The sequence below is a fragment of the Podarcis bocagei genome, assembly GCF_964188305.1.
Source record: "Podarcis bocagei genome assembly, chromosome: 1".
Lineage (NCBI taxonomy): Eukaryota > Metazoa > Chordata > Lepidosauria > Squamata > Lacertidae > Podarcis > Podarcis bocagei.
The window spans coordinates 121,490,001-121,501,646 of NC_138125.1; the positions used below are offsets into that span (position 1 = coordinate 121,490,001).

General features: G+C 44.8%; 1 long non-coding RNA gene across 1 annotated transcript; it reads left to right on the plus strand.

Moving 5' to 3' along the window:
- LOC308582205 lies at positions 1-11,153 on the plus strand. Its single transcript, XR_014005553.1, has 2 exons — positions 1-337; positions 10,966-11,153. It is a non-coding gene; the product is annotated as an uncharacterized lncRNA (long non-coding RNA).
- The last annotated feature ends 493 nt before the right edge of the window (positions 11,154-11,646 follow it).

Consider the following 11,646-nt stretch of genomic DNA (forward strand, 5'->3'; position numbering starts at 1 on the left):
TGAGCTATTCTTCAGGAAAATTGGCAAAAACAATATGGCCGACATGGGTTGACATTTTTTTTGTGCGGGTTTCCACCTGGACACTGATTCCGTGTATGTCCGGGAAATTCCAAATCTACGGCAATCCTAGTTTTCTTTCCTTTTCACGCAGCAGCGTACATCAAGTGGTTCGTGGAAGAAAAATATGCAGGGCAGAGTCTGAATACCAGTTGCAGGGAATCACAAAGGGGAGGGTGCTATTGCCCCAATATCCTGCATGTTCTTCTGTTTTTATGTTCTACAAGCATGACCCTTCTAAGTCTCCTCAAAAACTCTGGAGCCAACTGAGGATTCCCAGGTAAGATCCTCCCTCTATTGTGTGGGCAGATAGTCCCTCCCCCTACCTGGCCTGATCACCTTGGCAACGCTTCCCCAGGCGGGATTGGGCAAGTGACTGAGGTAGGCGGAGACCTTCAGGTATCCCACCTGGGGGAAGGTGAAGCCAAGCCTGTGCTAATGGGGCCGCATAGGGTCCAGGGGCTACACGCAACCACGCAAAGGGCGCCCCCCATTTAATGTGGGGAGCGGTCATTATGTTCTACAAGTATGACCCTACTCAGTCTGCTCAAAAAGGGCCTCTCTTGTACCTGTATATAATAGAGGGGAGGGGGAATAAGAACAGCAGCGCAGCTAGAGATGGACCTCTCCCACAGATCAGGCCTCCCCAAATAACCACTCAGAGAGTGGCAGATGATGATTGGAGCACGGCAGACTGGTCTCCAGACCTGGGCCAGCATGGAAGCGATGCCACGGGACAGTCTAGATCACAAATACATAGCTCCTAAAACTCTTTATTACTATTTCTTTAGCCCTCAGACTTCTTTCTTAGCAGTTTACAGTGATACCTCGGGTTAAGTATTTAATTCGTTCCAGAGGTCTGTTCTTAACCTGAAACTGTTCTTAAACTGAAGCACCACTTTAGCTAATGGGGCCTCTTGCTGCTGCTGCGCCACCGGAGCCCGATTTCTGTTCTTATCCTGAAGCAAAGTTCTTAACCTGAAGCACTATTTCAGGGTTAGCGGAGTGTGTAACCTGAAGCGTATGTAACCTGAAGCATATGTAACCCGAGGTACCACTGTACTGTAACTCCTGAAACGCATTCCATTCTGCACATTGATAGCTCCGGTGGTTAGCTGTAGTTACTGGTTAGCTAGCTCCTCACTCACTTGTTGATTTTTTTTATGGCCGCATTATACCCCTGGACCTGAGGCTTCCCCCCACCCTAGACCATATTCCCTGCCCCACACCAGCTCATTGCCCACCCTAACTGGCTTAATTCTGCTCCCTCCACTATTCTTCCAGCAGTCGTGGTTAGTTGTCATAACCCTAATTCACCATTCCTACTTCATCAATCTACTTTCCTTCTGTGGTGGCTATGGAAGAAGTGAAGATGCTTCTTCAACGGCCATAGCAAAAGTCAGTCAGGCTGGCAAAGTAGTGACAAAGCGTTTTGCTTCGGCAGCCTTCTTGCCTAACATGAGAGAGCCCCTTTCTCACTATGCAGGATGAAAATGAAGTGAGGTTTGTGAGGTTTATGAGGAGAGTCTGCAAAGCATGCTATGGCATGACTCATTTGCATCATATTGTGCTGGTGGGTGAATTCTGTCACCCTGCAGTGTGGACAGGAATAGGTAAAGGTAAAGAGACCCCTGACCATTAGGCCCAGTCGTGACTGACCCTGGGGTTGCCGCGCTCGTCTTGCTTTATTGGCCAAGGGAGCCGGCGTACAGCTCATGTGGCCAGCATGACTAAGCCACTTCTGGCGAACCAGAGCAGCTCACAGAAACGCCGTTTACCTTCCCGCAAGAGCGGTACCTATTTATCTACTTGCACTTGGATGTGCTTTCGAACTGCTAGGTTGGCAGGAGCAGGGACCGAGCAACGGGAGCTCACCCCGTCGCGGGGATGCGAACCGCCGACCTTTTGATCGGCAAGCCCTAGGCTCTGTGGTTTAACCCACAGCATTACCTATGTGGACAGGAATAGCCAGAGCCTATTTCATCGTATGCCATCATGTGTGTGAGACATTTCCCCTACAAGTCAAGGGACAATGGGCCTTGCGAGTGGATTATGCAAGGGGAACATCTTAAATTGGTCAGACAAATCTCTTTCTAAACTACATGAATAGATAGAATCTGCAGGTCCCTTATATGCGTGTGTTAAATGTAACTTATTTCACGCATTCCAATTTAAGAGCACATTCTTTGATATGCTAATGTGGATTTGAAAGTGTCATAACTTCCCTTTTAATAATACGTTCCGTGATAGTGATGCAAACTGTAATTATATATCATGGGCTCAAGCGTAGCATCTACTTATATGTGTGTCAAGTGCATTTATTTCTAAATATATAATTGTGTCAAGTACTTAGAATAGTAGGCAAAAATAAGGGGGAAAGCAAGGGGAAATCTCCTAAGGCAGACTGCGATCTACTCCCACTATTAACAAACTGGCAGGGATCTACTCACTGGATTGACCAAAGTTGTTGATCAGTGGTTAGCCCTGCGATTGACCAGAGTAGATTGCTGTTATGTACTGAGTTGAATAGGATCCAAAATGCAGCAGTCTGATTGGTCCTAGAACAATAGGATCCAAAATGCAGCAATCTGATTGGTCCTAGAACAATAGGATCCAAAATGCAGCAGTCTGATTGGTCTGCAGGAGCCACCCAATCCAGCTCCAGGTGGAAGTGAATCCACAACCTGTTTGGCCTACAGGAGAGTTCCGGAATTAGCCAATCACGTGCAGCCCATTGTGTAAATAATGTATATAAAGCAGATACTTTGGGGAAACTTTCATTCCTCCTCACCACTATGAGCTGAATAAAGAGTTGTTTTTTCTTTGGAAACGGGTCCAAGTGGCTCTTTTTGTCTTAAAGGTTGCAGACCCCTGAGCTAGATGGATCAAAAGGGTAAAAGAGTATTGGGAAATGATATATAATGAATTGGGTAAAAATATTTTAAAAGTACTTTTCGGAAAAAAACCCCAAAGTCTTTTTTGTTGGGGATAATTCAGAGGGAAATTCCCAGATGTCAAAAGAGACTCTTTATGTATGCTACTACGGCAGCCCGTGTTTCGTTAGCCCAAAAATCGAAAACGAGCGAGGTTCCAACTAAAGAAGAATGGCAACTTAAACAGATGGAATACGCGCAGCTTGAAGATTTAACATATAGAACAAGAAGAAAGTACGTTTAAAGAAGACTGGAAAATGTTTACTGAATATATAGGTGAAAATAGTGTTCATTTAAAAATGCTGGTAGCATTAAGATAAATTCAACAGTGTACCGGTAAATAAGTTTTGATGGATGTAATAATGGAACACTGAACGGTTTAGTTCATGTAAAATAGGCAGGGATGTATGGTATGCAAAATGAACCAAGGAAAAGAAAAGTCATTGATTTAAGGTTGTTTAAATGAGTATTTTGAAACGGAAACGATAAAATTTAATAAAAATTATGTATATATGGGATGCGGGTGGCACTGTGGGTTAAACCACAGAGCCTAGGACCTGCCGATCAGAAGGTCGGCGGTTCGAATCCCCGCGACGGGGTGAGCTCCCGTTGCTCGGTCCCTGCCCCAAACCTAGCAGTTTGAAAGCACATCAGAGTGCAAGTAGATAAATAGGTACCACTCCAGTGGGAAAGTAAATGGCATTTACGTGCGCTGTTCTGGTTCACCAGAAGTGGCTTAGCCATGCTGGCCACATGACCCAGAACCTGTATACCGGCTCCCTTGGCCAGTAAAGCAAGATGAGCGCCACAACCCCAGAGTCGGCCACGACTGGACCTAATGGTCAGGGGTCCATACACACACACACACACACACACACACACACACACACACACACACTGGCCTGATTAAATATAAGGCAGATTCGTATGTACCTATGATCCCGCAACTCCAAGGGTTTTTGGTGGGGGCAGGCATCTCTCCCCCAGCCATTTCCAAGGAGGCAGACTCTCCTTTCTTCCAAAGCAACTTCATTGACAGAGCAATTGCTCCATTAGCTTGCATAGGAGAAAAGAAGAAGCTGGGAGTGGACAAGGAGAGAGTCTCGTCCCTTTTGCAAGGATGCTTGAGGTAACAGGGTCCTTGCTGTTGGCGGTTGCATTCCAGCCCTACTCATCACTTGGGATCCAACCTATTATTTCCTCCTGAGCACGTTAATGGAGATCTCTCACACTATTAACTTGCATTAACTGCATTCAGACATGTGCAGGCATGTAGTTGAGTAAAAAAAAAAGGGGGGGTGACTGTTCCACCAACCTCCACCTTGTGTGTTAAATAGTAAAGGTAAAGGACCCCTGGACGTTTAAGTCTAGTCAAAGGCGACTATGGGGTTGTGGCGCTCATCTTGCTTTCAGGCCGAGGGAGCCAGTGTTTGTCCATAGTCCATGTAGCCAGTATGACTAAACTGCTTCTGGTGCAATGGAACAGTGTGGTGAAAACCAGAGCGCACGGAAACTCTCTTTAGCTTCCCACCACAGCGGTACCTATTTATCTACTTGCACCGGTGTGCTTTCGAACTGCTAAATTGGCAGGAGCTGGGACAGAGCAATGGGAGCATAGCTGTCAACTTTTCCCTTTTCTTGCGCGGAATCCTATTTGGAATAAAGGAATTTCCCTTAAAAAAAGGGAAACGTTGACAGCTATGAATGGGCGCTCTCTCCGTCATGGGGATTCAAACTGCTGACCTTCCGATTGGCCGGCCCAAGTGGCTCAGTGGTTTAGACCACAGTGCCACTCATGTCCTATGTTGGCAACATAGGACTGTATGGCGTTACATATGGGGATCACTTTATCTTCTCAGTGTCATCTGCTATCAGGAAGCTCTGGGTTCCGCATCCCTTACTTTGTGTGATAGAGAAAGTTGAGGGCCTAAGACACTCTTTTTATTACACTTAGCAGAGTCATGTATCCCATAATGGTATTATAAACAAGGCTTCAGTATGTGGAATGTACCCAGAGCACTACAGTCTCCCGAGACAACTAGCAAAGACAGGGTTAACTACTTTTGACAAACTCCGCTGAAAAATACTGGCATGAGACTTGCAAGCAGCTACAAGGAAACGTAAACATAAGCTGAAGATGATGAAAACTAATTAGCTAAGTCTTCTGGAATCAAATCTTAACATGATGTGATTATATATCAAGAGGAAAAACACAATGTTTAGACTGCATGTAATTTCAGTAATATGGTAATGAAGCACAGTGCATAATTTCTGACCCAACTAATCCCGCAGGCTTTTGAAATTTCTGTTTTTGACAACAAATCATTGGTAGCGTTCCAGCAGTCGGTGACAATATTGTAATGGATACCAAGAGACCAGTTAAGTATTGAAATGTGAATGAAAATCTCCAGCATTTGTTATGAGGCATCAGGCATAAGCCTGCATTTTATTAATGTTTGATCAGGACTTGTATATTAAAGAGGGCTTAGATTTTCAAAAGTAGATTTTCAAACGTTTCATGCCAGGCAAGAAAGCTAGCTGCTTAAGAAAACAGTGTTTTCTTCCTCTTAGACAAGGGGCCCCTTTTGATTGATAGCAGAAAGCAATTCTCAAAGTCGTAAAAGCTGAAATTACAGACTGAGTAATGACACTGACCCTACATGTTACAGAAGATAACAAAGGCAGAGATAAATATAATTAGGAATGGGCAAATAGTAAAATGATACCATGGGCCTCTTTTAAACCTTGAGCTGTATTTTCTAAGGCCAGAGGCAAATGGGGAGAAGCATCTAGCTGACAGAGAAAGAGAGGCTTTTTTTGGGAAGTCTTTTTAAAACTGTTTCTTTCTTAAACTGAGAGAAAAGGCAACTGGCTTGGCTGGGGAAAAAGAAGCTTCTTCCTATTTTATTTTGAGGCTGGAAAGGAGGGGGAGGTGTAAACTAAAGAGCCTTCTTTAAAAACTGTTTTTTTTTACTGAGTTCCTTCCTTTCTACTTTGAGAAGCTTTATTCCTTTTAAAAGGTTACCTATGATAATGTATGAAATATATTAGCTTAAATATATTGGCTTAAATGTAACTATGCAAAGGATTTAGAAAGTAACAAATTTAGATGTTAGATTCTTATTTCATAGAATCATAGAGTCCTAGAGTTGGAATAGACTACAGGGGCCATTGAGCCCAGCCTCTTGCCAGACAAGAAGACGCCATCAAATGCTGTCCTGATATATGGCTGTCAGACATTTGTTTAGAAACCTTCAAATGAAGGATATCTTTCAATGTTGATGTGAAACTCAAGATCCTTGACATATGTTTAAGATAAAAATTTAAGATTAACCATTTGTTTTAGAAGGCAATAGGGCAGGGAGGGCAAGAGGTGAGCTGGTAATTAAGATTCCTTGTTGAGACACATGTAAGATATATTACTACTTATTTGTCATTTATAGATGTAACAATATATAGCTCTTTGTCCTCCATATAAGGACAGGAGGATGTGGGTGTATCTTTTAGGATTGGATATAGCAATCAGCCAATAGGAAATCCAACCAGGCTGATTGGACAGAGGCAGCCCAAGGAGGAGCAAAGGGGGCTGGATTAAGGGAATATAAGGGCTGGCCATAATGGCAGGAGCCAGGCCAGAGCTTGGTAACCATATACCACTGTGCCTCTCATTTATTTGTCTGACAAATAAATAATTATTTTAATTTCTCTATTGCTGCGTTGAATATTTCATTCCAGCTAAGCGTTAACCACAAGCAGGGTGCTACAGTTAAATAGAAAACAAAAACACTCCCGTTTCTGCCAGCCTGGAGAAATTGCAAGCGGGCTGGCAGTTTCAAAGCTCCCAAGATCAGAGACTCTGAATGCTTGTTGATGTGGATCATGAGCAGGAGAGGGCTATTCTGGTCCTATCCTGCTCCTGGGCTTCGCAGAGGAAGCCAGTTGACCACTGTGGAAAAGAAGTTGCCTCTTGAACTAGTGGAGTTTTCCTGAGCAAAATTCAAAGTGTTTTTGCTGACCTTTAAAGCCCTAAATGGCCTCGGCCCTGTATACTTGAAGGAGCATCTCCACCCCCATCATTCAGCCCAGACACTGAGGTCCAGCTCCGAGGGCCTTCTGGCGGTTCCCTCACTGCGAGAAGTGAGGTTATAGGGAACCAGGCAGAGGGCCTTCTCGGTAGTGGCACCTGCCCTGTGGAACGCCCTCCATCAGATGTCAAGGAAATAAACAACTATCTGAAGACATCTGAAGGCAGCCCTATTTAGGGAAGTTTTGAATGTTTGGTGGTTTATTGCTTTTTTATTAATATTCTGTTGGGAGCCACACACAGGCTGCGGAAACCCAGCTATACGGGCGAGGTATAAATTATTATTATTATTCATTGTTCAAACTAATTGTATTGACACAGAACACCTACATGCAAAATACTGTTTTTCAACATTAGGAAGACGTGTGAAAATAAGTACAGGGGAGATATTTTACATCCCACTGGCTTATCTGCTACATTTGCAAAACAAGTGAATAAAATGCTTTAAAACCTGGGGGGAAAAGACCTTCAGGAACAAGAATAAAACAAAGTTCTGAGACCTTAGTGGACTTAAGTGGAAAGAGGAAATGGTTCGCCATATTTAGATATTTGAAGTCACCTAGATGAAGGAGCAGATCTGTATTCTGTTGCTCCGGGGGGGGGGGGGTAGGACCCAAACCAAATGGTTGAAATGGTAAGAAAGGGGATTTTGACAACACTACCATCTGCAGTTTTGCAAGGTAGCTTCTCGAAAATCCCAGACAAAACAGGTCAAATCCATCACACATGTCTTATTTTATTGCCCATTTTATGCAAAAAATATATGATAAGCATTTGGGCAATGAAACAGACTTCCTTAGGAGGTAGTAGACTCTCATTCATTTGAAGTTTCTTAAGCATAGGCTCATCATCATGGCCATCTCTTAGCAATGCAGTGGATTTCCTGCACCAGCAGAGAGGTGGACTAGATGACATTTGTAGGTAACAGGTAAAGGCCCCCTGGACAGTTAAGTCCAGTCAAAGGCAACTACAGTATCTTGGGTTACAGACGCTTCAGGTTACGGACGCTTCAGGCTACAGACTCCACTAACCCAGAAATAGTACCTCGGGTTAAGAACTTTGCTTCAGGATGAGAACAGAAATCGTGTGGCAGTAGTGGGAGGCCCCATTAGCTAAAGTGGTACCTCAGGTTAAGAACAGTTTCAGGTTAAGAACGGACCTCCAGTACAGTGTTACCTCGGTTTACGAACTTAATCCATTCCGGTAGTCTGTTCTTAAACCGAAACTGTTCTTAAACCGAGGCACACTTTCCCTAATGAGATCTCCTGCTGCCAACGCCCTTCCACCGTTCGGATTCCATTCTTAGACCAAGGTAAAGTTCTAAAATTGGGACACTACTTCCAGTTTTGCAGAGATCTTAAACTGAATCGTTCTTAAACAGGACTGTTCTTAAATCGAGGTACCACTGTATGGGGTTGCAGCGCTCATCTCGCTTTCAGGCCGAGGGAGCCGGCGTTTGTCCACAGCTTTCTGGGTCATGTAGCCAGCAGGACTAAACCGCTTCTGGTGCAACGGAACACTGTGACGGAAACCAGAGCTTCTGTTTACCTTCCCGCCGCAGCAGTACCTATTTATCTACTTGCACTGGCATAATTTCGAACTGCTAGGTTGGCAGGAGCTGGGACAGAACAACGGGAGCTCACCCCCATTGTGGGGATTCGAACCACTGGCCTTCTGATTGGCAAGCCCAAGAGGCTCAGTGGTTTAGATCACAGCGCCACCCTTCCAACTGTATGAGTCTATTACGGTACTTGACTACAAAGACATAATTAAATATAAGATCATGTGCTGAAACTCAAGTTGTACTGCATGCCTTGCGATTTCATCACTGAAGTCAGATGCTCCAGATCTATATTTTAAAATAAAATCTTTAAACTAATAATTACCCCACTTCGACACTGACCTGTAAGTTTTCCCTTGTCTTATTTGAGAGAATATAAGTACTTCTCCAGAGTGGCTTAGTTTAATTTGTATGATAATGATTGCTGCAAAATAGGTATCAAATGCAGACCTTACGCCATCTGTAATTAATGGCTTCACGACATGTTTTAACATAAAGGTGAAGTTTAAGAGTCTCGCATCTTACCTTGACCTATTTTGGGCAGGTTTGGAAGCAGATAATTTGGGGGCCAAATGAATGCATTTCTTATAGCCCTGATGTAGCAAGAGGAACAGCCTTGCTCTGTGGTTGCAGGGCTGCTGTTACAATTGGCACTGCCCACAGAAAAACAGCTGCAGCCTGCCCAAATGGAAAATGTGCAAAATCCTTATTATTCTCGATTAACTGTCAAAATGCTAATAAGTATCACATGCGTCCTAAATTTCTGTGTACTACAGAGATATGCACTCCATCTCTGTGCCCTAGGAGTACAATGACACCCCTTTGGATGCCTCCCAGACCCTTACAGAGCTTGTCTGAGGCCTGGAGCAGAAGTCTTGTTCGAATAAAGTTCTAAACTCAAAACAGCATAAGTCTGGCATGTCCTTGATGTGCCCTCCAGCCAACCTAGCCCTCTGAGGCCAGTGTACCTGGCTGCCCAACCCCAGCATGAGGGCTAGGTTATCCAGTGTCAAGGGTACAGAGGAGATTTTGCTCCTGTTGCAGAACTGCATTTAAAGCCCTTCACGGCCTAGGACCATCGTACCTACGGGACCGCCTCTCCCGGTATGCCCCAAGGAGAGCCTCAAGGTCCATAAATAGCAACACCCTAGTGGTCCCAGGCCCTAAGGAGGTTAGATTGGCTTCAACCAGAGCCAGGGCCTTTTCAACACTGGCTCCGACCTGGTGGAACGCTCTGCCTCATGAGACCAGGGCCCTGCAGGATCTGATTTCTTTCCACAGGGCCGGTAAGACAGAGTTGTTCCACCTGGCCTTTGGCTTAGAATCAATTCGATTCCCTCCCCCTCTTTCTTTTTTCCTTTCTCCTCCTCTGAAGAGGCTGCATCTTAATGTTTTAATGTTGTATTTTAATCTTGTTTTTTAAATTGTATTTTAATCAACTTGGTTTTATTATTGGTTGTTAGCCGTAGAGCGTATTGGTTGTTAGCGTAGAGTGCATTGCAGTAGTCCAAGTGGGAGATAACCAGAGCATGCTCCACTCTGGCGAGACAGTCCGCAGACAGGTAGGGTCTCAGCCTTCGTACCAGATGGAGCTGGCAGACAGCTGCCCTGGACACATAATTGTGCCACTCTAGGTGCTGTGGGTTAAACCACAGAGCCTAGGACTTGCCAATCAGAAGGTCAGTGGTTTGAATCCCCGTGACGGGGTGAGCTCCTGTTGCTCGGTCCCTGCTCCTGCCAACCTAGCAGTTCGAAAGCACGTCAAAGTGCAAGTAGATAAATAGGTACCGCTCTGGCGGGAAGGTAAACGGCGTTTCCGTGCGCTGCTCTGGTTCGCCAGAAGCGGCTTAGTCATGCTGGCCACATGACCCGGAAGCTGTACGCCGGCTCCCTCGGCCAATAAAGCAAGATGAGCACCGCAACCCCAGAGTCGGCCACAACTGGACCTAATGGTCAGGGGTCCCTTTACCTTTAGGATGTGCCCAGGTGCTTTAGGTTTGGGATGTGGTCTCCCAGTTACTTGATGGTCTACACACTTTCTCTTCCCAGTCTCTCTCCCCCTGCCCCCCATCTCCTTCCCCACCTTGCCCTTTTCTGGAGCATTTCGCTCATTTGGTTTTGCCCTCTTACTGCAAGGTTTTTCTCCAGGTCCCAGACTTCTTTTGTCTGCCAGGTGTTGGCAACCCTGTGGCATCAGCAGGTGTCTCGTCCTGCTTTAGGATGCTGTTGACCCAGGGACCCTAATTGTCATCCCTGCCCATAATCTGGTGTCAACGTTTGTGTGAAGAATACAAAGGACGCTAGAGAGAACCATTTCCTTCTATTTGCAGATCTGAAATGGAACAACTTGAAATGAAGAGATGGCTTCTTTTTTTCCCCCAGAGGCACCGGCTTTGCTGAAACCAATTATCAAGGGCACTCTATTCTCAAGAGTATCTAAGTGTTTTCAGTGAATAAGGGCCCCTTTTATCTCTTAAGGAGTTAAAAAAATAAATAAATGCAACACTTTTGAGAGCGATTGTTTGGGGGTTTTCTTCTTCCGCGGCTGCCTGTTGCTCTCATAAGAAACTTCCTGCTGATTTGACTTCTCCTTCTGCTGTGAGACGGTTGCCAGGATTTACATGATTGCCAAAAGGAACAACTGGATTGAGAATAAAGAATAATAAGAGCTTTTCCCCCAGGGAGAGAATAAAAGCAAAGGGGGGGGGAGAGAGGTGGCTAAACTATACTATCTTCCTATTCAATTACTTTATTCAGCCTCTATTTTGGATTCTACTGCATCTAATAAAAGCCAGAATAGCCTGTTGGCCTGGAATGGAAGGCTGAGATTAACAAGGGAACAATTTCAATTTCAGCAGAAATCCATTTGTAAAAGCTGCTGTTCTGTTCTGCAAGCATGTTGCTTTTGACTTAAAAGTTGACCAGGTTGTAATGCATAGGGGCCATTACAGTTTTGTACATTAAGTTTTGCGTTTTTTTGGGGGGGGTGTTAGTGGCAGAGGGGATGAATA